The sequence below is a fragment of the Myxine glutinosa genome, chromosome 12 (assembly GCF_964187855.1).
Source record: "Myxine glutinosa chromosome 12, kmMyxGlut1.1, whole genome shotgun sequence".
In the NCBI taxonomy this organism is placed as follows: domain Eukaryota; kingdom Metazoa; phylum Chordata; class Myxini; order Myxiniformes; family Myxinidae; genus Myxine; species Myxine glutinosa.
Window position 1 is genome coordinate 18,650,199 of NC_136272.1, and position 26,803 is coordinate 18,677,001.

The 26,803-nt window shown below is 46.2% G+C and overlaps 1 protein-coding gene and 1 long non-coding RNA gene across 2 annotated transcripts in view; one reads left to right on the forward strand and one right to left on the reverse strand.

The window, feature by feature from the left end:
- LOC137438155 (uncharacterized) overlaps positions 1 to 20,866 on the reverse strand; it is a 146,576-nt gene extending 125,710 nt beyond the window's left edge. The window contains exon 1 of the long non-coding RNA XR_010986663.2: positions 20,794 to 20,866. This is a non-coding gene — a long non-coding RNA (uncharacterized LOC137438155). The remainder of the gene's footprint in view (positions 1 to 20,793) is intronic.
- Positions 1 to 26,803, forward strand: part of NDUFAF7 (NADH:ubiquinone oxidoreductase complex assembly factor 7) — a 486,324-nt gene that overhangs the window by 235,082 nt on the left and 224,439 nt on the right. The gene's annotated exons all lie outside the window — the stretch shown is intronic.

The window sequence follows — 26,803 nt, forward strand, 5'->3', positions numbered from 1 at the left end:
GTACATAGTAAATCAATTTAGTAGTATTTTCAAACCTTTTTGCCTTCGTCTTCCTCTTCTTCACATCCGTGTCGTCTTTGTCTTTTCCCTCATTGAATAGCTGTGGCGCGATCTGGCCAACGTTCAGGGAATCGGGTTTAGTCGGGGAAAAACTGTTCGGCCGCGGCGCCTCCGCTCGGCAAACAACATCTTATCCGCGGACCGTAACAATATATTGTTGCGGTTTTGGAATAAAGGTTAATTTCCCCTCATAGTTAGTTACACTACAACATGTAGCCTCGCTTAAGTTCAGTTATTTCTTAGTAAATGTAAGCGTAGTCCTTTCCTGTGTTAGTTTTGCATTGAGTAGGCCAGTGAAAAATTAGGTGTCCTTATGGTGCTTTGGTTTGGTATTGGCGCTGAAATACCACGCGGCAGGCCTGAACAAGTCGACCGAGGCCGAAGGAAGGCGGGGCAGGAGGAGTAGGAGTGACCGGTAAGCACGAGCCGCCAATCAAGGCTCAAGGGGAGTGGCTTACCACTGCGGCAAGAGGCGGGGTTTGGAACATTCGAGTCGGGCTGGGGCGGGGCCATATAACCTTGCCCAGAGTCCCCCACCTCAGAAGATGAGAGAAGGTGAGAGAATACGGCAGATGAGTTCGGAGTTGAGTGAGCAGATGAGTGGAGGAGACGCCGATGAGTACAGACGAGTTGGGAACGCGCATCAGTATTGAGTCATATCGTATGAACTGACTTACCCCGTTGTACACGAACTTGCCCTGCTCTGCGCAGTATTAATCGCGCTGTAAAAGATGACCCGTGCCAGGCCACAGATGCGCAATTTTCCCTCCTGCCTGCCTTTGCCTGAATACGCGGCGCGAGGATTTCCTCCTGCCTGCTTTCGCCAGGATACGTGCTGTGACCGCCAGAGGGCCACGCCAAGTGAGCTGTTCCTGGAGCGACCGAAGCAGGCGCATTTGGCACGCGAACATTCTTCCTCCATCTCCCCGTGTGTGTGTAAGTGGGCCCATTGTCTGAGCTAAGTATAAGATTGACTAAGGTCTGCCCTGTGTCCCTTTCCTTCTACCAATTCCTGTACATAGTGTAAATAAATCTGTTCTTTCTTCCGATTCAACCGCCCTGTCTTTTCCATCATTGGCCTAACACGGTACGAATAGAGTCGCTCTAATCGGGTTCTAATAGAAAAGTAACAGCACGAGTCACGTGGTACGCATTCCGCTCGGGCATACTCAATTACGCGTGGTTTGTGCGAGACTCGATCCCCGCTTCCGCTGTGGCGTGGGTACCAATGGTACGTGTGAATTTGTCCCGAAAACCTTTTCCACGTTTGCCCGGAAGTGGCGACTCGGTCTCGCGGTTTCGAAGACCCAAGGAGAAAAGGGGGCTTAATCTCCCCTTTGTAACTGGAACGGGCTTCAAAGATCCGCAACAATATATACACATACATATACACATACATATATACATATATATACACATACATATATATATATATACACTTTTTTACTTTACCTCCTTTTTGAATACTAGGGCATGCCCGTACTATATATATGCCCGTACTATATATCTATCTAAAATTATATCCCCCCCCTCTATTTACATGAAATGTTTTGGTCCATTCGCAACGCCAAAGCGAACGGCGAACGGCTTGCGAGTACAGTGACAATCCCCCCCCTCTATTTACATGAATGGTTTGGTCCATTCGCAACGACCACAGAACCCCCCCCCCCTCTATTTACATGCAATGGTTTGGTCCATTCGCAACGCCAAAGCGAACGGCGAACGGCTAAATCGCCATAGCTCGGTAAGTACTTGTCCGATTAATTTCAAACCTTGAAAAGGCACATCCTCGGGTCCCCAGCAATATACCTGGCAAGTTTCAAGTATATCGGACCGGTAGTTGTCGAGAAACAGCGGTCACAGACAAACGTACAAACGTACAGAGATTACTGGAATTATAGATAGACTAGGGCATGCCCGTACTATATATATATCTAAAATTATATCCCCCCCCCTCTATTTACATGAAATGGTTTGGTCCAAAGCGAACGGCTTGCGAGTGGTGACAATCCCCCCCCTCTATTTACATGCAATGGTTCGGTCCAAAGCGAACGGCTTCCGGAGTTTGGTAAAGAAATCGCCATCGCGTACACAAACGCGCAGGAAAGCGAATGAATCGCAAATTCGTTTTTATTAGTTGTAAAACATAGTTTAACGCCAACATAGTTTGCAAACGTGAAATAAATGAATACGCTCTCAAATGTGCCATCCGAGGCAGAGTGTGCCCGCCACGTTCGGCACACGCGATCGTTCGCTGCTCTCTGATTGGTTGAATCGTTTTTTGTACATAGCTCGGTAAGTAATTGTCCGATTAATATGAAACCTTGAAAAGGCACATCCTCGGGTCCCCAGCAATATACCTGGCAAGTTAAAAGTATATCGGACCCGTGGTTGTCGAGAAACAGCGGTCACAGACAAACAGACGTACAGACGTACAAACGTACAAACGTACAGACAGAGATTACTGGAATTATAGATAGATGATATGTATATATATATATATGTATATATATATATATATATATATATATATATATATATATATATATATATGTATATATATATATATATATATATATATATATATGTGTGTGTGTGTATATATATATATATATATATATAAATGTGTGTGTGTGTATATATATATATATATATATATATATATATATATATATATATATATATATATATATATTGTTGCGGATATGAGGACTGCATTTTTTTTTATTGTGTGCTTTATTATTGTGATTATTGTTTATTCTGTGCCTCCTGCCTCCGGAGCTGTGTAAAGATCAAAAGGGCGTCCCATAGTCCACAAGCATACACGTCAGCCAAGTAATAGAATATACCTGTTGATAGTTATCTCTTATTCTGTGTTTTAGGGTAAGGCTGTGTCTCCCATTAATTGAAGTACTCCATTGCACCAGTGAAAGAGATAGATTCCCCTCCATTCCCATCACCAATTACCTCCGATCCAATTGCCGCCATTGGCCACGAGGCAGGGTTGGGGAAGAAAGGCGTGTCTCCACCTCGTCATAGAGGGGGAGGAGTGAACCAGCCCCGCTCGACCAACCACGAGCCAGGGGTTTGGCTACAGAGGGCGGAGGAAGAGCGGTCGGGGAGGTTCGCAAAGGTTGAGGGGCGGGGCCCTATATAACCCAAGGCAGGGGTGTGGCCAGGAGAGATGCGTTTTTACAGAGGAGAGCAGAAGACAGAAAGGCCAGGAGTTGGTCAGGGATGCACAAGGAGTTGGTCTGAGTTGGTCTGAGTCGGTTGCCTGAGAAGGGTCAGTGGTTGCGTTGGTGAGGAGTCGGTGGTAAAGAGTGAGGGACCAAGAAAGAGAGAGAAAGAGTCCTGAAGCAAGAGAGGAAGTTGTTGAACTGGGTGGGACTAAGCCAGAGAGGAAGTTGTTGGACTGGGTGGGACTAAGGAAGGAGAGAGAACCCGTCACACCAATCCCAACAAGCTCCGCGTTGGCTCCACCAAGCGTTCAGCTCCACCAAGCGTTCAGCTCCACCAAGCTCCGCGTTGGCTCCACCAAGCGTTCAGCTCCACCAAGCTCCGCGTTGGCTCCACCAAGCGTTCAGCTCCACCAAGCTCCGCGTTGGCTCCACCAAGCGTTCAGCTCCACCAAGCTCCGCGTTGGCTCCACCAAGCGTTCACCTCCAGCCATCCACCTCCTGCCATTCCTGCAATTCCCCGCGTGAGTCCGTCTTTTGTTTGTTCTCTCCTGGGTTAATTAAGTCTGTATAAGCTAGTATTTTCCCTGTGTCACCTGCGTCTTATGTGCTTGTAAATAAACGTGACTGCTTTCTTTTTGCTTGTGTGTAAATAGTCAATAAATTCAGTCGTATTTCCAAACCTTTCTTTGCCTTCGTTTTCCTCTTTGCATTCGTCGTTTTTGTCTTTTCCCCTCATTGGGCAGCTACGGTGCGATACGGCCAAAGTTCGGGTGGAATCGGGTAAGTTTGTTAGGTCGCGGTCTTACACCACCGCTCGGTCTATAACATCTGTCCGCGACCTGTAACAATTGGTGTCGGGGAGTGAGATCGATCCGGAGCGCGCTTCACGCGCTCAAAATTATAAAGTACCGAAATTTATTTTGTCTTATAAAGTAAAACCCGAATTTTGAAATCGCGCCATGGCTGTTCAAGGCGACGGGATGCCGGTGGGAGAGATAGAGGGGTTAGAAGTAACCCAGGACTTCGGGGAAGAAAGGGAAGAGGAGAGCAATGAGGTGGTTGAGGGTGTATCAGGTGCACAAAATGGCGCTCTCGCGCACGTGGTATCAGACGCACAAAGTGGCGGCTCGCACGAGCGCGGGGTAGCCGCGCCCGCTGCGCAAATAGCGGGAATTGATGTGCGGGACCTCATGGCGCAGATTAATGCAACCATACTAATGGCAAATATGGGGCTAGAAGCAAAAATGGATGCTCAGGGTGAGCAATTGTGGGTAATGAGGGACGAAGCGAGGGGTACCGGTGAGGAGTTAGACAAGAAATTTGGGAAGTTCGACAAAAATTTTGAGGGGTTAGACAACGGGATAAAAGAGGTAAAGAATGGGTTAACGGGGGTGGAAAACAGAATGGCTGCCCAGCAGAATCAGTTAGAGGGGGTGAAAAATGGGTTAAGGGGGTTAGAAAATAGGATGGAGGACAAATTGCGGGAAATAGGGGAACAATCTGCCAGGGAAATCAAACAAATGGGAGAGCAGATAGAGGAGGTGAAAATCGGGGTAGAAACCAAACTGGATGCTCAGAGGGATGAATTGGGACAGATGAGGGTGGCATCTACAAAAGAGATGGAGGAAATACGACGAGGGGTGAGTGAGGAGGTTTCGGGGCTGCGCGAGGAGGTAAAGCGAGGCGAAAAGCGTATAGAGAAAGAGGTGAGAAATAATACGGCAAAGTTACAGGGGGGAATAGAAGATCTGACGGAGGAGGTGGAACAGCTGACAGAGGGACAAACGAAATTAGTGGAGCAGGTTCAAAGGAACACTGCAGTACTCGGAGGGTTAAAGGCGACACAAAAAGAAATTAAAAACGAATTAATAGCGACGCAGAGGCAATGTCAGATGGTACGGGAGGAACTGACAATGAGGGTGGAGGAGGTGACAGAGATAATGGAGACAAAGGACCGGCAGGTGAGAACGCACATCGAAACGGTTAAGGTAGCCTTAGAGGACGAACTTGAGGAGACGCACCGAGAAATAAAAGAGGTTAAACAAAAAGTAGAGGAAGTGGAAGAAGAGGTGAGTGAAATTAAGAAGAGACGGACAGAAACTAAGAGAGAAATAAAGGAGGAAGTCATGGAATATGTACAAGGTCGGTGCTCAACTCATAATGTGATGCTCACTAACCAAATAAAGAGTTTGCAGGTGGCAAAGGAGGTGCGGAGACGAAGTACGGAGGTGAGTGGCAATGTATATGATGTGAGGAAAGCTTCAGTCGGCTTGGGGATTGGTTTGGATCCGGGTGTTCGTGAAAGGCCGTTGGTGAAGTGTGTGACAGGTCAGGTGTGCGAAAAAAGAGGTGTGCGAGAATGTCCGACCATGGGGTGTGTGAGGAAAAAGTGCACGCCGAGGAGTGAGTGTGCCGTCAGGAGTGAGCCGGTCGAAGCGCGTGTGCGAGGGGGTACATGGAAGCGCGGTGTGGTGAGTGTTACAGAGGATGTAACGAGAGAGTGTACACCTGTGGTGAGTGTTACAGAGGATGTAACGAGGAAGTGTACGCCTGTGGTGAGTGTTACAGAGGATGTAACGGGAGGGTGTGCGCGAGAAAGGTGTGTAACGGACGGGTGCATGAGGAAAGAGTGTGCCGTCGAAAGTAAGGGTGAGTGCGCTGTCAAGAGTGGTGGTGAGAGTAGTGAGAGTGACAAGGAGCGTGAGTTGGTTGTGACAGGTGAGCGAGGATGTACACCTGGAATGGAAGGATGCACACCTGGAATGGTAGAGCGTGTGTGGGAAGGCACATTTGAGTTGGTGGTGAGGCACGTGGTTGGGTGTGCGAATGAGAGCACACCTGTGATTGTCACAGAGGAAGTGACCGAGGAGGGGGCGCGAAGAGGTGTGTTGGTGAGGTGTGCGACCAACGAATGTGTGCCAAAGTGTTCAGTGGTCAGGTGTGTGACCAAGTCGGCGAGCGGAATGAGTGTACCGAGGTGTGTCAGGAAAGGTACGAGGAGATTGGGAACAGCTGCACGTATGAGCAAGAAAGGGGTAGCGTATGCTTGTAAGAATCCAGGTGAAGCGTCGACGGTAACCAGGCTAGAGGTTAGAACGACTTATAGCCGAATCAGGCCCTCGGTGCGCGTCGGGCAGCTTCGCGTGCCGCGAGAACCAGCGGGGATCCGAGCCACGGCGGGTTCGAAAGGACCGCCGTGCGCGATCCACGCTGGGCCTCGCGTGGAACGGCCGCGGCCGGGCTCCACTAGGCGGAGCGGGCAGCTGGATAGGAAGGGTCGTTATGGCGACCACGTTTTGTTGAGACGTGCCGGCAGGTCGAGATCGGGACATTGGATGGCTCCACGCCGAGGTGATGCGTGGGATCTCGGCCCGGGTAAGCCCCCGCCCCTGCCCCGAATGCGGGACGCATCCAGCCGCCAGCACAAAAGAATCCGCGTTCATGGCTCGGCTGTACGAAGCCGGGCTGTAGATGTGAATTGGCGCACCGAGAGGATGTAATAAGTAGACGGATGATGATGGTAGTGATTTGAAACGAAATTTAGAAAAGTGAATAGAATTGGCAGTAAATGGAAAATTTTTGAATTGGTTGAAAATCTGGACGAACAAAATTGATAGTGAGAGACCCCCGATGTGGTGGGATGGCAAATCCACCATCCCTCACAGACGTGGGGGCAAAGGAGCAATAGTTTATGGGGTGTATGGCAGTGAAAACTAGCCCGGGTGGGTTAGGTTATATTGTAGGGATCTAGAAAGATGACATTAGGTGACGTTAAGTTTAGTTAGTGACTGATACCTGTAGTGGGGACGCAGGTAGATTAGTGTGGATGATAATGACGTGGGAGCGCAATAGTTTAAAGGGACGACTGGGAAGCGCAAGTTTCAGAGGGGAGTAGTTAGCTGAGATGATGCCGTGTGTGTGAGGATTGAACAGGTGAGAATGGAACAGGTGTGATTGCACAGGTGTGCAACTGAACAGGTGTGTGGAGCAGTGTATGAGGGAGTAGTGGTGATTGCGTGTTGTGTTGACCAAATGGTCCAGGAAGAAAGGAGGGTGCAGGTGGCACCAGGTATGATTGCACAGGTGTGCAACGACAGGTGAATGAAGAACAGGTGTATGTGGCTGTGTGGAATAAATGGTAGTGTGGAATATCTGGAGTAGTGGAATGGATGGTCGTGGAGTGAGAATGGTGGAAATTGTGGAGTGGAGTGGATGGTGCGAAGGTGTGAATGGGGGAAGAGTGGACCCCCATAACGGATACCCGGGGCGGGTAGTGTAAGTGTTAGGTAGAGGGTACAGGTAAATTGTGGTTGGATATTGGCATCTGTGGTGCGGGTGACAGAATGGTATGTGGATGGGTGCATTGGTGTTGTGGAAATGGCTGGGCGTGTAGCCTGTTAGTGTGTGTAGTTGGTTTGGGCACCCCACCACTGTGAGGATGTCGGCCAGGTGAGGCCGCAGGTGGGCTCTGGGAGCCGGTAGTAGTTGTTCTGAATGGGGCCCGAGGATCCGGAGGACGGACCCGGGTAGCCCAGTGCCAGAGGGCACCATGGGGTGACAGAGCCAGGAGAGGGGCTGTCCCCAGGTAGTTAGGTTAGGGTGAGGAGCTAGGTAAGCTCGGGTGGCAACTACAGTGGTGGAGGTGTGCAGGTGGGTAGACCTGTTGGGGAGAGGTACACGTCGCAGCCCAGAAATTGTGCTAGAGCACCGGGAGATGAATCGGGGGAGTGAGACCCCAAATTGAGAAGCACCACAGTTTGGCCAATGGGAATTGGTTATTAGAACCCATAGTGTAAGTTAGCCAATGGATTGGCAGGGAAAGACCCCGGGTAGTGTAAAGTGTGTTAAAGTCATTTAGAGGATAGTTAGGATGAAGGATCTCCTCGCACCATCTGCATCCACTCACCTGAGGTGACAGGTACTCCACACCATGCCATGTTTTGATTATTTTTTATGATGCAAATGTTTGGATTGTGAGACGCATCATGACGTGGGTGTGACATTGTGCGTAATTCCATCTCTCCCTCCTTATGAGGATTGATGATGAATTGGTGATGGCAAATTTTGAAGTAAAGGGATTGTGGAGACGAATTTGGTATAGGGGAAATATGGGGAAGACGTGACAGTAGTGACGAATTTGTAAATGTGTAGATTTTTGTACATATGGGGTAAGGGCAAGGGTAGGCTAGGTGACAGGGGGGTGACGTACGGTAGGGACGAGCTTTCTCACTTCGCCCTCCGTACGCATTTCGCCTTGCATTGCCTTATTGACGTGTACCCTTGTGACCTTACCCCTCGCTCAATTGTCTTTCCCCTTTTTGTCTCCCACATGACCTGTGCGCCGTTGGGCGCCGAGGGGAGCGTGCGTGGGTCGGCCATTGTGCGCCCGAAATTCCCAGAACCAGCTGTCTGCATCGATGCACCACATTATGGACCACATGCCTGTGGCCGAGCACCACTTATGGACCCCATGGGTTGGGGCATGGCCCCTCTGCTGGAACCGGCCATGAGGGCCCGAAATCTTGCTGGCGGACCTTGGCCACAGGGCACCGATGCCCCACAGGTGAACCACACGTAGTCGGCCCTGTGGGCCATAAATAAAGAAAATAAAAAGGACACATTGGGCACACTTTATTGCAAATAGGCCGCCAGTAAGAAAATGAAAATGACAACAACTGGAAGAAATAATAATAACCAGCAGAGGGAGCCGAAGAGCAAGAGACCACCTGCAGGGTTAGGGGTTGTTGATTTTATTTTTATTGAACATTCATTGAACAATGGTGACTGCACCGATTGGTGCTTGGGTGTGTATTGGTGCGTTTTTGGGTGCGTTCATGGTGCGTCGATGCAGAGCAGACTGTCTCCCCCCCAGAAAGAACAATTACAGGTCCTGGGTTAGTTTTGTAAATAAAAATAGCGTCAGTGTAAATAATGCTCCCCACCGTCAGTGTTTAGTTTGAAGACCATTCCGCAATTCGGTTAACTGTGGGCGTAAGTCTGTTAGGCAGGGTGCAATGGAGCAGCGGGACACATTTATTTATGTTTTAAAACTGTCGCACTCAGGGTCAGGTTAAAAGTAGAGGGAACTACACCTACGTGTCACACTAAATAAAAGTTGTAGGCCTGGGACGTGCCTAAGAGGAGGAGGGTGCAGTGTTGCGGATATGAGGACTGTATATTTTTTTTATTGTGTGCTTTATTATTGTGATTATTGTTTATTCTGTGCCTCCTGCCTCCGGAGCTGTGTAAAGATCAAAAGGGCGTCCCATAGTCCACAAGCATACACGTCAGCCAAGTAATAGAATATACCTGTTGATAGTTATCTCTTATTCTGTGTTTTAGGGTAAGGCTGTGTCTCCCATTAATTGAAGTACTCCATTGCACCAGTGAAAGAGATAGATTCCCCTCCATTCCCATCACCAATTACCTCCGATCCAATTGCCGCCATTGGCCACGAGGAAGGGTTGGGGAAGAAAGGCGTGTCTCCACCTCGTCATAGAGGGGGAGGAGTGAACCAGCCCCGCTCGACCAACCATGAGCCAGGGGTTTGGCTACAGAGGGCGGAGGAAGAGCGGTCGGGGAGGTTCGCAAAGGTTGAGGGGCGGGGCCCTATATAACCCAAGGCAGGGGTGTGGCCAGGAGAGATGCGTTTTTACAGAGGAGAGCAGAAGACAGAAAGGCCAGGAGTTGGTCAGGGATGCACAAGGAGTTGGTCTGAGTTGGTCTGAGTCGGTTGCCTGAGAAGGGTCAGTGGTTGCGTTGGTGAGGAGTCGGTGGTAAAGAGTGAGGGACCAAGAAAGAGAGAGAAAGAGTCCTGAAGCAAGAGAGGAAGTTGTTGAACTGGGTGGGACTAAGCCAGAGAGGAAGTTGTTGGACTGGGTGGGACTAAGGAAGGAGAGAGAACCCGTCACACCAATCCCAACAAGCTCCGCGTTGGCTCCACCAAGCGTTCAGCTCCACCAAGCGTTCAGCTCCACCAAGCTCCGCGTTGGCTCCACCAAGCGTTCAGCTCCACCAAGCTCCGCGTTGGCTCCACCAAGCGTTCAGCTCCACCAAGCTCCGCGTTGGCTCCACCAAGCGTTCAGCTCCACCAAGCTCCGCGTTGGCTCCACCAAGCGTTCACCTCCAGCCATCCACCTCCTGCCATTCCTGCAATTCCCCGCGTGAGTCCGTCTTTTGTTTGTTCTCTCCTGGGTTAATTAAGTCTGTATAAGCTAGTATTTTCCCTGTGTCACCTGCGTCTTATGTGCTTGTAAATAAACGTGACTGCTTTCTTTTTGCTTGTGTGTAAATAGTCAATAAATTCAGTCGTATTTCCAAACCTTTCTTTGCCTTCGTTTTCCTCTTTGCATTCGTCGTTTTTGTCTTTTCCCCTCATTGGGCAGCTACGGTGCGATACGGCCAAAGTTCGGGTGGAATCGGGTAAGTTTGTTAGGTCGCGGTCTTACACCACCGCTCGGTCTATAACATCTGTCCGCGACCTGTAACAATATATATATATATATATATATATATATATATATATATATATATATATATATATATATATATATATATACTGGGCTTTTGCCTTCGGACCGGACCTAGATAACGAGTGCCATTTCTGTTTGGAGTAGCGAACAATGAGGGCTCCAGTACTATGGAGAACCTGAGAGATTTTAGCTCCAGCTCTGACCCTTTCACGAGGTCAACAAGGTGCGTTCATTCTCTGGCACCCGACACTAGAAAAACACATTAGCACCAACGATAGATATGCCAGAGAGCAAGTCAGACCTGTCCGAGTCACACTGGTACCTTTCTTATCTTTCACACTGATTACGTGCTGTGTCCGGAACGTTGGCACGTAATCCAGATTATTGGAGATTTAACCGTACAACATCAATGGATGGGGAATGCCGGGCTCAAAATGGTCTTCTCACATCCTCGAAGATGTCGTGAGTGCACTATGATGTTACATGGCAGTGAACGGAAGTTGTGAAAACGGGAACACATTTAAGGGTGTGGTCACTCTACTATCACTACTGCTTTTGCAGCGCCATTGATCCCTACTTTTGTGTGACCTGACAAGTCATACGTCTGCCAAGCTGATCAGTTTATGTTTGTATCCCACTGTTCGGCAAGATCTGCATCCAGGCCTTCAAGAAAATCTAGTCCACTTGTTCTTGTCATCTACCCAACTCATCCACCAGGTTTTGTCCAAATCCGTCCATAACCTTTTGAGATATCCCACTGTGTATCGTTTTTGGACCTGTCTCCAAATGGTGAAGAATAACTAAAAAAATTAAATAATTCTCATATCCGAATCCATATTCAGATCTTCACCAAAATTGAATCGATTAGTCCTTGTCACACACATAACCTGTCCACCAAATATCGTCTTAATCCATCAAAATCATTTTGAGATATCCTGTCTGCAGACAGACAGTGGTGAAAACAACTTCTGCCAACCTTTCGATGGCGGAGGTAGCAATAGGCTTCCACTTCCACTGGCTTGGAAGCCTAATAAAAAAAAGGCTTGGAAGCCTAATGATGGTAATAAAAACCACCCACAACAAAAACAGCCTGGCAGGATGGTCTAGAGTGGTAGGGACATACTCACTCACCTCGAAGCTGTTTAGCCTGGGTTCGATTCCCGACCCAGCATATAAACTGTCATTCTGGTGTTTTACAGGTAGGGTGATTCGTCATTGTGTGCGTCGTCCCTCACATGGATCCGTCTGGCAGCATCAATTGGTGGATGTTTAAAAATCCCACAAAGAGTAGGTGAGATATGTCCAGCACCCTTCTCAAGTTACAAATTCCGGCTCTAATCTACAGGGGGCACCACATCAGCAGCGAGCTCCCAGCAATGATGCAACCAGTAGCCACACGCTGCAGACAAAACTAGTACAGCACTCGGTAGAGAGCATACCTCCACCAGGCTGAACAGTTTACGTTTTGTACCTCGCAGATCTGGATCCAGACTTGATCAAAAATCGAATTGGCTTGTTCTTTCCACCAAACCAACTCATCCACCAAGTTTTGTCAGAAGTCACTTAAAAAAAAATCTGTGATCCGGATCCATATTCAAATCTTCACCAAAATATAACTTATTCGTCCTTGTAACACCCAACCAGTCCAGCAGGTTTTGTCCAAATCCATCCACAACTTTCAGATATGTAATATGTATCGGTTTTAGCCCTATTTCTTAATTGTGAAGAATCAATTAAAAATCATCGGATTCAGATCGAGGTCCGAATCTTTAGCAAAATCCAATCACTTCTTCCTTGTCACATGCCCAACCAGTCCACTAAATTTTATCCGAGGTCTACAAGTCTGACATATCCTGTTCGCAAACAGACAAACAAGAAAGACATTATACAGAGCACAATACGAAAGACATTACACTTGCAAAATACACCCTCTCCCAGAAAAAACGTTGCCATGGATACATCAAATTGTCCATTTCAATAAGATTAAAATTGACGATCTTAGTCAAATGACAGATCAATCCGGTTGAAAAAAATAAAATAAAATTCCATTTTTTAAGGCCATTTTCCCTGCTAGAGTGGAGGTTAGTTTTGCGGGCCCCATGACAATCGTGCTGGTTCCCTTTTTGAGGCAATGTTTTTATGGCCGGATGCCCTTCCTGACGCCAACCCTTGGTCGCCTCTTATGACACGCAGGGATACGGTGTACCTATTCTAAACCAGGGTACACACCGGGATCATTCATCCCAGCAAGCTGCTACTCAATTTGCCGACCTCGGAAGGATGACAGGCTGAGTCAACCCCCTGACGTTAATTCAACGATTGACTGGGATTCCAACTCAGAATCTTAGGAACCCAAGCCAGCACCCTAACGGTTAAGCCTTGAACATTGAAGTTGACCTTTGAATAATTGACCTCAAAAATAGTTGGTTTCTCAATTCATTGATGCACTATGCAATCGCTGTTTAACTTTCAGGTTAACCAGATGAAAATCGACGATTTCTCAGATGAAATTTGATGATTTTAGAACTTTGACCTCGAGTTGACCTTTGACCTCAAAAATAGTTGGTTTCTCAATTCATTGATGCACTATGCAATTGCTGTTTAATTTTCAGGTTAATCAGATGAAAATTGACAATTTCTCAGATTAAATTTGATGATTTTAGAAGTTTGACCTCGAGTTGACCTTTGACCTCAATAATAGTTGTTACCAAATTAATTGATGCACTATGCAATTGCTGTTTAATTTTCAGGTTAATCAGATGAAAATTGCCAATTTCTCAGATGAAATTTGATGATTACAAAAGTTTGACCTCGAGTTGACCTTTGACCTCAATAATAGTTGCTACCAAATACATTGATGCACTATGCAATTGCTGTTTAATTTTCAAGTTAATCAGATGAAAATTGACAATTTCTCAGATGAAATTTGATGATTTTAGAAGTTTGACCTCGAGTTGACCTTTGACCTCAATAATAGTTGTTGCCAAATTCATTGATGCACTATGCAATTGCTGTTTAATTTTCAGGTTAATCAAAAGAAAATTGACGATTTTTCAGATGAAATTTGATGATTTTAAAAGTTTGACCTTGAGTTGACCTTTGACCTCAATAATAGTTGTTACCCAATTCATTGATGCCAATGTTACCAAATTCATGGAAATGTTGTTTAATTTTCAGATTAATCGGATGAAAATTCATGACGTTTCAGAGGGAAAATTATGACTTTTGAAGTGTGACCTCGAGTTGATCTTTGAACTTTTAGTTTCAAATAAGTTGGTTTCCCAATTCAGTGACCCAATATGCAAATCCTATTCAAAATTGACTTTCACATCAATCGGATGAAAAATGCGATTGACAAATAGACACCAAACGGATAGACAAACAGACAAATATCAAAGTCGACCAACCAATATGAAAAATCTTCGATATTGCAAGTAGTAAACAGACAGAGACAGACAGGGGTGAAACATTAACCTCCATCCACTTTTGGTGGCGGAGTTAACTGGAAAGCTTCTCAAAATGCAAAGCCCATCCGCGTCCGCTTTGTACTCGAACTAAACTTGACGAAAACGACAGTTACGGTTATAAAATTGTACATTTTATTCATTTGTTCTCCATATTCACGTAACAAAGATTTGTTGAAAATGTCATGAAAAAAGCTCAAATGGTAAAAGTGCACAGATCTCTCCCACAGATCTCTCGATGTCCCTGCTCTCAGATGTTGTGTTTGTGTTCCTCCCCCTCTCGCCCCATCTTGTCTACCGCTCCCCATGTTATGTTTTATGTGTCGGTTTGTCTTTCTGTGCGATTAATGTTAGCTCTTTCACGAGCCTCGATCTTGTATACAAAAAAAAGAAGAAAAAAAAGAAAGAAAAAAAAAGTATTATGACCTGGACAGACAGAGAGAGAGACGCGCAGGGATGCGATTGCAAAAACGCCACTGCGTGGGGTGTTTTGGGGGGTGGGAGGATGGATGGGCTAATAATAATAAAAATAAATAATAGGAAGCTGCCTTGGAAGCCGAAACAAAAATAACAAGGAGCTGATACTCTCGGTTCCCCACTTTTTTGGGTGGTATGACGAGTAGATCTGTGTAATGTGAAAACGAAATCTTGAACAGTTTTTTACATATCGTGTACACAAGCCAAGTTACCGCGATGGTTGCCATGGCAACATAATCCAAAAATCACAGGATCAATCTAAACAGGTTGTGATAATGCCATGAGGAATAGATATCTGCAATATGAAAGCTAAGTATTGAAGGGTTTTTGAAATTTCATGGAGGACTACACAAAAGTAAATGGACCGATGATCGGTCGGTTGGACGAAGCTCATTTCAATGTCTCCTGTTGTCTCCAACCTTGGCAGAGGGGTGGGGGACAACAATAATGACAAGAATAAATAGATCGGCACTCAGTGGAGAGCATACCTCTGCCAGGTTGGCCATATCACTCAATGGTGAAGAATCACTTAAAAATTCTACTAGCTGGATCTGGATCCGGATCTTCACCAAAATCGAATCGATTCTTCCTTGTCAGACACACAACCGGTCCAGCACGTTTCGGCCAAATCCGTCCATAACTTTGAGATATCCTGCTATGTATCGTTTTTGGCCCTATCTCCCAATGGTGAAAAATCACGTAAAAATTCTAGTAGCCGGATCCGAATCCAGATCTTCACCAAAATTTAATCATTTCGTCCTCGTGGAATACGCTACATCTCTGCCAAATTTCGCCCGAATCCGTCCGCAACTTTTTGAGATATGTTGTTTACAAACGGACAAACAAACGGACAAACAGATAGACAGACAGACAGACAGACAGGGGTGAAAACAACCTCCATCCACCTTTGGTGGTGGAGGTAAAAAGACAAACTGTCATAACCTCCGTGGTTTTAGTAATATTGCTGTACGGAGTTAAAGGTCGTCAGTCGATCATCTTTGGTCGGATTACAAAACAAAATCTTCCGCATATGTATACTCTCATGTATTGTCTTAGTGCCAAGTTTGAACAAAATAGTGTCCATGCATGTCAGAAAAATGGTTAGGCATACATTTAAGGAAGAAAATGGCCGCCAGTCAACCATATTGGATCTGATCTCGTAATGAAATGACGTGCATAAGTCAGCCATCATTAATTGTCTGCGTGCCAAATTTGAACAAGATCGGTAAATGCATGTCCGAGAAATGGTTGAGGACGTGTTCAATAGCAGGGGTTTTTTTTTTTACAACTAAAATGGCCCCAGTATACCAGTCGGCCATCTTTAATCAGATCGCAAAATAAAGTGAGGTGCACCTATATGCTGTGATTCAATGTGGTTGTGCCAAGTTCAAACGAAATCGGACCACGAAAGTCCGAGAAATGGTTGGGGACACGTTTAAGTAACAAAATGGCCGCCGGTCGGCCATCTTTGATCACACGCGAAACAAAATGATGTGCACATGTACAGCGCCATGTGTCGTCTTTGTGCCGAGATATGGTTGCGGATGCACGGACGGACGAGGTAGACCAAATCCATAAGCCTCCGTTTTGGACCAAGTTCAACCGGGGCTAATAATCCAGGCCGTATGGCAGGAAATGCTGCAAAGAGGAAGTGATACAGGCTTGATGGGCCTAATCATGGCCTTTATCAGCCAGCACTCCGAATTGTATAGATTGTTGTGAATCATACAAACAATAATTATCAAGTGAGTGTTGATGAAGAGAAGAGCCTTTCTTCTCGGTGTTAAGGGGACATGATTTAAGGACACACCGACTAAGCTTACCTGTTATAGTGCCCCAGAAGTGAAACACCTCATTTATGACTTCCATGCCTCCATCCCTTCGAATCACACACATTCCCTGCCGCAAAAACATGCCTCGTTCCCCCCAGGTTGCCGTTCCCTCCAGAAACGATTCTCAGTCGTCGGGGCCTCGGCGGTTGCTGTAAACGCGGCGCGAAAGATCGGCCCGGAGGGCCCAGGAATTCGCCCTCCAACCCCTAAAGCCGTAAAGCACTTCACAGTGAAAGGCGCCCACAAAGGACCAGTCTATAAAGCAGGAATTTCATTTCATTTGAAGACCTCGGTAAAATACCTGTTTTGTGAAGAGTTCACGGCAGGGGTTTCCGCACAAGACCATATAATCTCTTGGTCTTTTAAACTGTAAATTACCAACAAATAAAATTGCACGTTTGCGTAAAAGCACTTTGTCTGCCTCTCTCTCCTGTGATATGGTGAGGGTTACGTTTAAATGAGGCCTGGGTGCCCGAAGGGGACAGATGAGACGAATTGTTATCACAATGTTTTGTCCTGAAAAAAAATAATTAAATAAATAACTCAGCAGAGAGCATACCTCCACCTGGTTGGCCATATCGCTCAACGGTGAAGAAACACTTTACAAATTATACTAGATAGATCCGGATCCGAATCTTCACCAAAATTGAATCGATTCTTCCTTGTCACACACACAACGGGTCCACCAAGTTTCGTCCAAATCCATCCATAACTTTTTGAGATATCCTGCTATGTATCGTTTTTGGCGCAATCTCCCAATGGTGAACAATCACTGAGAAAATTAAATAATTCTCATATCCGAATCCATATTCAGATCTTCACCAAAATTGAATCTATTCGTCCTTGTCACACACACAACCTGTCCACCAAGTTTCGTCCAAATCCATCCATAACTTTTTGAGATATGGTGCTACATATCAGTTTTAGTCCTATCACCCAATGGTGAACAATCACTTCAAAAATTAAATAATTCTCACATCCAAATCCATATTCAGCTCTTCACAAAAATCTAAATGATTCGTCCCTCTCACACACACAGCCGGTACACAAAGTTTCATCCAAATCCATCCACAACTTTTTGAGATATCGTGCTATGTATCGTTTTTGGCCCTATCTCCCAATGGCCAAACTTCTCCAAATTTGGCCAAACTTCAAAAATTAAATAATTCTCACATCCAAATCCATATTCAGCTCTTCACAAAAATCGAAATGATTCGTCCTTGTCACACACACACAGCCGGTACACAAAGTTTCATCCAAATCCATCCACAACTTTTTGAGATATCCTGCTATGTATCGTTTTTGGCCCTATCTCCCAATGGCCAAACTTCAAAAATTAAATAATTCTCACATCCGAATCCATATTCAGATCTACAGCAACATCTAATTGATTCGTCCTTGTCACACACCGAACCTGTCCACCAAGTTTCGTCCAAATCCATCCATAACTTCTTGAGATATCCTGCTATGTATCATTTTTGGCCCTATCTCTAAATGGTGAAGATTCAGTTAAATAATTAAATAAATGTCATATCCAAATCCATATTCAGCTCTTCACAAAAATCGAAATGATTCGTCCTTGTCACACACACAGCCGGTACACAAAGTTTCATCCAAATCCATCTACAACTTTTTGAGATATCCTGCTATGTATCGTTTTTGGCCCTATCTCCCAATGGCCAAACTTCAAAAATTAAATAATTCTCACATCCGAATCCATATTCAGATCTACAGCAACATCTAATTGATTCGTCCTTGTCACACACCGAACCTGTCCACCAAGTTTCGTCCAAATCCATCCATAACTTCTTGAGATATCCTGCTATGTATCATTTTTGGCCCTATCTCTAAATGGTGAAGATTCAGTTAAATAATTAAATAAATGTCATATCCAAATCCATATTCAGCTCTTCACAAAAATCGAAATGATTCGTCCTTGTCACACACACAGCCGGTACACAAAGTTTCATCCAAATCCATCTACAACTTTTTGAGATATCCTGCTATGTATCGTTTTTGGCCCTATCTCCCAATGGCCAAACTTCTCCCAATTTGGCCAAACTTCAAAAATTAAATAATTCTCACATCCGAATCCATATTCAGATCGACACCAACATCTAATTGATTCGTCCTTGTCACACACCCAACCTGTCCACCAAGTTTCATCCAAATCCATCCACAACATTTTGAGATATTCTGTTCACAAACATACAAACAGACTGGGGTGAAAACATACCCTCCATCCACCTTCATGACGTCAATCGAGTCGCCATGTTTTAGTGCGACGCCATATTGAAAGCATCTTGGACATTTCGCACCAATCGATAGACAGGGAGAGAGAATGTCCCGCAGTGTCGCTGGTTTACGAGACAATGTCGCGAAATATGGAAGAGGCATGTTCAGCTTTCCCACCGATCCCGGACTGAATAAGAAATGGAGGCTAAATATGGGATGTGCAAAATTGGCAAATGAACCACACAAGTTGTGAAAACACAAGTTTCGTGTGTTGCGATACCTCGATGCATGATGGTCGATACCCATCCTGGAATTTTTGGTAAATTTGTTGGACATAAAGTGTTATTAAATAATTTGTTTAGCATACGAGTTATTTTTTTAGAAGCCCCAAAGTCATATTTTGAACATGTTCATTCCCCAGAAGAACACATTTATCGGCAAAGTTTACTAATACAGCATTCCTAGACAATATGAAACATGCCCTCGCTCTCAGCCATGATCTTTCTTGGGCAGACAACATTACAAAGTTGGCCTCCAAAGCCAGCCGCTGACTGGGCATCCTCGATCATACAAACTCTTTTTTTGGCACACGTGAACTCCTATCCACCTACAAGGCCTTCATCCACAACATGATGGAGTACTGCTCTCCCCTCCGGGGAAAGCATTACTCCATCAAGTTCATTGGAACCCCCCGTGTTCAAGTTGAGTCGATGGCCCTCCTACTTTCCCATCGCAGACAGGTCGGTGGTCTCTGTCTTCTACCACCTCATTGTACCCTCCCCCCCCCCCCCCCCCCCTCAAGTATCTGCAGGGTGCACCTGGTTCACTATCAATTCACCTTCTTGTGAAACTCCCAAAATGCAGAATCACTGATCACCTCCATTCATTTGGTCCTCTTTTTTCCACCTGTGGAACAAACTTCCACATTCTCTTCAATGTCATTTTTCCCTCCAGGTCTTCAAGACAGTTGTTCAGCACCATCTCAGATTGTCCCCAATCCAAAAGCATATTTTCTACCTCCATTAACCCTTTCGCCTCTTTCAAAATTTCCAGTTTTTCCTTCATGAGAATTTGCTTCTGTATCCATTTTGTCCACCCCATGCATCCTCCCCTGCCCCTCATTTCTCCCCACACATATTATTTGTCCAACTATCCCTCTATTTTAATCCTTCAACCCTGCTGTTGGTGGTTCCCATCTCGCTTTTTGTTCTGTTGCATCCTAATCCGTTTAATGTTCTAGCTCTTCCACGAGCCTCGACTCAGGATACAAAAAAAGGCTTTTTTGACAGTTCTAAATATCATTTGTCTCATTTAGGTAAAAATGTTACAGAGTAGGTACGATCTCATTTATCGTTCCGCAATGAAAAAGAAACTGATGAGCTTTGAGTGTTGACTGCACATGTGCAAATACTAGATGGCCCAACGCAGCTGATGCTAGCAAACCTATTCCTTTTAATCTATTGATCCGGCATCCATTTTACCATTCCCCTGTATCCCTTCACTCATTTCCCTCAAAGCCTTCATCCACTCCTACTTATTCTACTTATCCCACTGCCCTCTTTGCACCTTCACATACTTCCACTCGACCCAATCATCTACTCCTACTTATATCCTTCTCTATCCCATCACCTCCCTCTCTTAACTCCTTACCCCAATCCCCCTTTATCCCATCACTGGCTCCCCCCTCTACACTGTCCCCTTTACCCACTCATCGACACCCTCGTGCACTTTCGCCCACTCTATCTATCCACTCCTCTGTTTACCTATTCACCCACACACCCACATTTTCTGGGTCATCCAAGAGTCAACTTCAAATTTTGTTTTCATGCAGAGAATACAGTAGTGTAGTATTGTGACGTTGTGAACACCCAGGGTGGACGAGGCGCATACACATATATTAAAGCTCGTATGCCTTAGTATTCTGTTTAGCAATTAAGATTTATCATATTCATGTGCATGGATATGCGTTGTGAATGTTAGTTAGCTTAAAAGTACATGTCATTTTCCTTTCTACATCCTGGACTCAAATAAACATTTCACGAGTAACACCACATGCCACACACGGACTCACCACAACAGCCCCAGGTGCAGAGTTCATGCTCGCGGCAGAAAGCGATCAGTCCTCTCACACAGACGAACTCGCCACGCCAGCCTCAGGTGCTGAATTCGCACATGCGTTGCAGAAAGCGATCAATCCTCTCAAAATGACAGGAATGTAGGACCTCCCCTTTCCCAGAAAGCTTGGCGAGCTAGCCAATGATGAGTTATTACTTTATTACTAGGCAGACAAACAGGTGGCAGGGTCCGTGGGGAGGGGGTAGGAAAAAAAAGACGACAAATATCCGACACAACAGTTAAGCTCGCGCGGAGTGTTTCTCTTTATTATCGCTCTGTTATACTTTATTATCTCTCTTGTTCGCGTTTCTATGTCTCTCTCTGTCTTTCTCATTCTGTCTTTCTCTTCCTTACTTTTTGTCTGTTCACTTTGCTTCATCTCGCTCGTTTTGCTTCACCTGGCCCATGCCTTCAGCTCCTTTCATTTACGTGGTCTCATCTACACGCGCCCAAGCACCATTCGCCTCACGCCCCAACGCATCTTCACTTCAACCTGGCAGTCTCACCTCGTTACCCAGCCGTATCGCAGCACCTCACCTCGCCTCACCTCACCTCACTTCATCGCCAGCCGTTCTCCCACAACAAATTGCCGCATATCATCGCACGTTGCCATCCGTACAATCAGGCACAGAAAGATGAAGGGCAATCAGAGAGGATTTTCGTGCAACCATCCATACAATCAGGTACTCTGTGACTGGGAGTGCAAGTGGAGTGGAAGAAAGAACTCAAGAGGGAGTGTGATGAGGACAACACAAGGACCATCAGGCCAGACCATTGGGCAGCGGCAACTGTTGCAAGGTGTGACGGGGCACACAAAATACCCCACCTATTTCTTTCTCACCTCTCCCTCTTCTTACCATCCCCCATTTCTCACTTCTTCCGACAGACAGTTTGGTGCCACATGCTAAGTGAACAAGTGCTAAGTCACTGTCAAGGTTCCGCGGGAGAGGATGACACGTAATGGTAATGGGATTATTATACGTGTTGTAAATACTTGCTTGCCTGCCATTATAAATACTTGACCGTATACAAGCTTGAAACCGTTTTGACATATCCTTCCCCGCTTTGATTGTGACATCGCATTCCTGAGGGCCATTAACCCAGGGCTAATTGGTCTCTAATAGACTAAGGTAAAGTACGTAACCATGGTTCACTCGGCCAATTATCATCCGTTGCATGGCCGTCGGCACAGTTCCCCATCTGCTGCAGTCCTCCCACAGGTATGGTAAACCAATACTGGGCGCAAGAATCCGGCCAGAGGTGTGTGTTGCAGACAGCGTCCGTGGTATAGATGCCTCGGACTCTGAGAGTTATCTCACTGAGAGCAACGAGGTCCGTCACTATTACAATAATACTGTCGTACGACTCGCCTTCGGTTAAGACCGGGGAAATCGCGAATGGCAATCGAGCTTAATGAGGCGACAATCAATGGCGGATTTGCTATACACACGCAGGAGGAAAGAGGAAAGAGGAAGAAGAAGCGGCGAGATTTACCTCACGGTCCGCGCATGCCAGCGTCTTCACCCTGTGGAAAGTAACTCATGAACAAAAACGGAATTATGTACAAAAATAAATATTTATTAAACGGTACCCGATAACAAAGGACGCGACGGTAAAAACGAAACCCCCTAGGTTGGGATCCCACTCAGACTTCAAATACAAGACAATGGAAGGATGAATAAAAGCAAACGTTGTGTGGTACGTTTGTGTTGGCTTAGCTCTATCTGTATGTCAGGTCCGTTTGGCTCGAGCGCGTCGTCCGACGCAGCTCCGGTCGGCGGGAAGAAAGGCCTCGATGCGCCCCCGTTCACCAGGCCCCGATAAAACCTCTCGCGCCAGGCGAGCGAGCAGGCGTGCAACCAGCTTCACCAGCCATGCAATCCTCTCAGATTCGGCACGGCCCTCCGATCCATCCAACGTTCGTGGCGAGAGGGTCAAAGGTGAAGGGACCAAACGAGCAGGGTGAGGCAAGGGCAGACGAACAAGGGCAAGAAAGGTCAAGACAGAGGTACGGGCAGGATGGATCCAGGGACGAGAAGAGTCAAGATGTCGGCACACAACCGTTCACCACCAAAGTCCGGACCAAAGAGACAAAATGTCCGCTGCTCCAAGTATCTTGTCCGGGCCACTCTGACGTCATCCGGGCCTTTTACCAATCCACGAGTCCCTTCTTACCAGTCGTGTGATCTGCCCATCAAACTCTCTGTGTCAATCTATCACGAGGTGGGCATGGTCTGCTTGATGTGTGTTTGCCATGGCGCCGTAGTGTGCGATCGCTTCCGGTCTGTTCTTCCGTAAGTCATGGTGGCAGCGGGGGAATTTAATTAGTGTGGTGTTCTATTGGGCCTAGCTAATGTATGTGATGTGTTGCCATAAGGGACACTGGAATGATCACAGAGGTTTGACTCACCGGGGAATTCGCTTAGTCCCTATTCTACTTATCATGCCCCATTTCTCTTAATGGGGACGAAGATACACCTTAATCCGACATTCGGGCTACATAACGTATTCCATCAAGATTCCCTATCATGACAGTCGAGCACCTACCTATGCAGATCTAACTGGATCTATATATGTCCCTACCCCACCGACATAACAATATGATACAGGAAGTAAGTACTGTACAGATGGCATAGCTAGACAAATCTACGAGGCATGAATGAAAGTGACAGGACTTTATACAGTCCATTAGAAAGGAGACAACGAAGAGGTGATCTGATAGATGTTTACAATAAGGAAGGGTAAGCGACAAAATAAATGGAATTTTTTTATGCATAATGGACAGTGATAGGACAGGTGGCCACAGTCTTAGAATAAAGAAGAGGAGCGTTTTTTTGTTTGTTTTGTTTTTAAATAAAACATGACAAATGGAGCGGGAGACAAGGTGGGGAGAGAGAGGGAAGCACACAAGTACAACATTTGAGAGCAGGGACATCAGATCTGTGGGAGGGAGAGGGCTTGGGGGAAGAGGCATGGGAAGTGGGGGGTGGGGGGAGTGGCAGAGGTAAAAACATGGACACCAATAGCACTTCCAGGAAAGAAGTTGGTATTTCAAGAAAGTGCATCTGGGGTGAATTAATCAGGGGCAGAAAAGATCAAGGTTAAGAAAAGATCAATTAACAGGGGCAGAAAAGATAAGAGATGGTGATGAACAGCTGTTTTAAATACCTGAAGGGAGGAGTGGGATTGAAGAGAGTGAGAGAGTTTGTACCAGAGGCGGGAGAAAAGAGGAATGAAAGAGTGAAGGTGAATATAGAGTCTTGATTTTGGCAGTTTAACCAGAAGAGGGTTGCAGGCAGATCTTGTGCGACCTGTAGGAATATTTGGGGGATAGAGCACAGACAGAGCTGGGGGAGCAAGGCCGGATAGGAGTTGGTAGAAGACAGTAAGACCACCAACCTGCCTGCGGTGAGTGAGTGAAAGGCCCTCAGAGTTAGCTTCATCGTGGGAAATTCCAATGATTTTGAAAGCTTTGGTTTCAACAGCGTGAAGCCGAGCTAGGTGTGAGGCAGAGGCACCGGCCCAGAGGGGAGAGCAGTATTCCATCGAGCTGCGGATGAAAACCTTGTATGTGGTGAGGAGCTCAGGCATGCCAAGGAAGGACTTCGCAGGACGGAGGATGCCCAGTCGGCGACAGGCTTTGGAGGCCAGCTTGGAAATGTGGTTTTCCCAGGAAAGATCATGGCAGATAGTGAGACCCAAAAGCTTGAGTGACAGAACTTATTGGGGAGGATTGTTCAGAAAGTAGATGGGAGGGTTGTCCTGTCGGTTTTTTCTGAGAGACATAGTAAGAGTGTGAGATTTGTCAAGATTGAAAGACATGTTCCACTTGTTTGACCAGTCTATGATTTTGTCCAGGTCTGCAGAGAGTGAGGAGGCTGCAGGCTGCCGATCTGAGGGATGAGGTATGGAGCGGCAGAAAGTGGAGTCATCTGCAAAGAGATAGAGAGGATTTTCCAGAGAGTCGGAGAGATCATTGATACAACAACAACAACATGCATTTTAAGGCCATTTTCCGTGCTAGAGCGGGGGTTAGCCTTGCGGTCCCCATGACAATCTTCTCCATTTTGCCCTATTTTCTGCATCTCTCCTTGTTAACCCCCTTGCCCGCATTTCTTCTTCCACCATCTTTAGCGAAGTCTTTCTCGGTCTTCCCCATCCTCTACTTCCTCATACATCAATTTCCATCACTCTTCTCAACCAGTCATTTTCATCCTTCCTCAACACATGACCAAACCATCTCAGCCTGTTCCTCTTCACAGCATCAATCACAGGCAATATTCCCATCATCTTTCGCAATTCATCATTTGTCTTTCTCTCTCTCAACGATACTCCGCACATCCATCGAACCATTCGCATTTCCACCCTTTCCAGCCTTTGTTGCTGCTCTACGTTCATTACCCATGTCTCGCTCCCATAAATCATAACACTTCTCACACATGTAGCATACACCTTTCCCTTCAGCTTCAGCGACACTCTCCTCCTCATCAGCACACGACTCAGTTCCCAAAACTTCTTCCATGCACATCTCACTCGAGCAACTGTTGCCGAGTCTGATCCACCTTCTCCATTCAGCATGTCTCCGAGGTAGCAATATGTTTTCACACCTTCCAGCTTCACGCCGTCTCCAAGATCCAACTCAACATTTCCTCCATCTGCAGCTCCCTCTGTGCACACCTTACATTTGAATGTAGCTGCCACACTGGTTAATGACCCTCTCAGACCACTACATTTTTGATGAACCCACTCAGCACACATTGTACATTGAATGGAGTTCACTCCGACACCCTTCCTGCACACAGCACACAGCCACTTCCCAGTTCTTTCCACCTCACCACATGCTTTACCACTTGCCATCACCTTCGTCTTTCCGATATTCACCTTCAGACCTTTTGTCTCCATACATTCCTTCCACTTGTTCATCTTTTCCTTCAGTCCATCCATACTTTCCGCAATCAACACCAGATCATCTGCATACAACAACTCCCACGGTAAACCCTCCTTTACGTTCTGAGCCAGCACCTCCATCACAGCTACAAATAGTAGTGGACTTAGTACCGACCCCTGATGCACTCCCATCTTCACCTCAAACTCACCACTGTTCCCGTCCTTCTTCCTTACAGCTGTGCGTGCTCTTTTGTACATTGCCATCACGACTCTGATCAACCATTCCTCCACTCCTAACTTCCTCAATGCCCATGTCAATACTTTGCGTGGAACCCTATCGAATGCTTTCTCCAGATCAACAAACCCAAAAAACAACTTCTTCCTCTTCTCCATGTACTTCTCCTGCAACTGCCTCACAATGAAAAGCGCATCTGTCATTCCTTTTCCTGGCATAAATCCACCTGCATTTTGTCTATCTTCACTTTCTTCCTTATCCTCCTCTCCAACACCCTTTCCAATACCTTCATTCCATGCTCCAATAACTTTATCGCTCGGTACGAGCCACACTCCAGAGGGTCACCTTTCCCCTTGAATAGAGGGACGAGGGTACTCAGTTCCCAATCCACTGGAATGCGGCCTTCTTTCACCACCAGATTACAGATCTCTGTCATTCTCTTCACACCCCAACTTCCTGCTGCCTTCAACATATCTCCCTCAACTCCCGTCGGCCCTCCCGCTTTTCCACTCTTCATTGCTTTTATCGCTTCCTCAACTTCCTTATCAGTTATCTTCTCTGCCGGTCCTAAAACTGGGTTACTCTCTATGTTGCCATCCCATTCATTCTCTGTATTCAACAGCATTTCCATATATCTTTTCCATCTTCCTTTAATTCCATCTGGGTCCACAACGATTTGTCCCACTTCATCCTTCAAGCAACTCACCCCCATCACATCACACCTCTCTTTCGCTATGTGCTTTGCAATCCTGAATACTGCTTTCTGACCCTCTTCCGAATCCAAGCGTTCTCCGAACATTTTCCTACATGCCTCCTTCGCCTTTGCTACCTCTTTCTTTGCAGC